Source organism: Mauremys reevesii, linkage group 22 (assembly GCF_016161935.1).
Source record: "Mauremys reevesii isolate NIE-2019 linkage group 22, ASM1616193v1, whole genome shotgun sequence".
Lineage (NCBI taxonomy): Eukaryota > Metazoa > Chordata > Testudines > Geoemydidae > Mauremys > Mauremys reevesii.
In genome coordinates, this window is record NC_052644.1 from 23,956,121 (window position 1) to 23,957,282 (window position 1,162).

Consider the following 1,162-nt stretch of genomic DNA (forward strand, 5'->3'; position numbering starts at 1 on the left):
CGAGAGGTGGCTGCGCCTCCAGAACTGCTAGGGTGGGCAGGGAACCCAGGCGTCCGGGTGCCCGGCAATGCCCACTCCGCCCCTCCCCTCCCAGAGCCGGGCAGGGAACCCAGGAGTCCTGGCTCCCAGCCCCACCCCGCTCTAACCATTAGTCCCCACTTCCCTCCCAGAGCCAGGAGAGCCCAGGTGTCTGGGTCTGGTGGCTGGAGTGCCAGTGTGGGGGGAGGTTGGGAGCCCGAACGCCTGGGTTCTCTCCTGACTCTGGGGGGGCATGTGGCAGGGCCTTTGGGTCACTGGGCTCCCCCCAGACCCCAGGGGTGGGTAGTGAACGGGGGGTCACACACCCCTGCAGAGCCCCTGCTGCCCTAAGGCAACAAGGAGACCCCCCCCCCCCGCTGGAGACCCTGGAGCAGGGACCCCCAAACACTCGTCCTGGGCTGTCCCTGGAGGCAGGAACTGGGGCTCCCCCTTCACAGCAACCCCCTCCCCCCCCCGCAGATCTTAGGTGGCGTTTGTGTGGGTCCTACCAAAACTGCCCCCAGGAACAGATACTGTCAGGTACCTGGGGGGGAAGCTTGGCAGAGAACAGAGCGAAGGGAGAGACCCGGGCCCGGGGCAGACGAAGGGCATGGGGGGTGGGGGCTTCAATGCTTTGATCTAACCCCAATGTCAGCAACCGCTCCCCTCCCAGAGCCAGGGAGAGAACCCAGGAGTCCGGGCTCCCAGCCCCTCCGGCTCTAACCACCAGCCCCACCCCCCTCCCAGAGCCGGGGAGAGAACCCAGGAGTCCGGGCTCCCAGCTTCCCTCCTCCCCGCTCTATCCACTAGTCCCCGCCTCCCTCCCAGAGCCAGGAGAGAACCCAGGAGTCCGGGCTCCCAGCCCCCAACTCTAACGCACCAGGCCCCACCTCCCTCCCAGAGCCAGGAGAGAACCCAGGAGTCCGGCTCCCAGCCCCCTCTGATCACCAGCCCCCATTCCCCTCCCAGAGCCGGGGAGAGAACCCAGGAGTCCGGGCTCCCAGCCCCCCTGCTCTAACCACCAGCCTCCATTCCCCTCCCAGAGCCGGCAGAGAACCCAGGAGTCCGGGCTCCCAGCCCCCCGCTGTAATCCACCAGCCCCCCTCCCCCCAGTGAAGAAAATCCAGTGCGAAATGGAAAACAA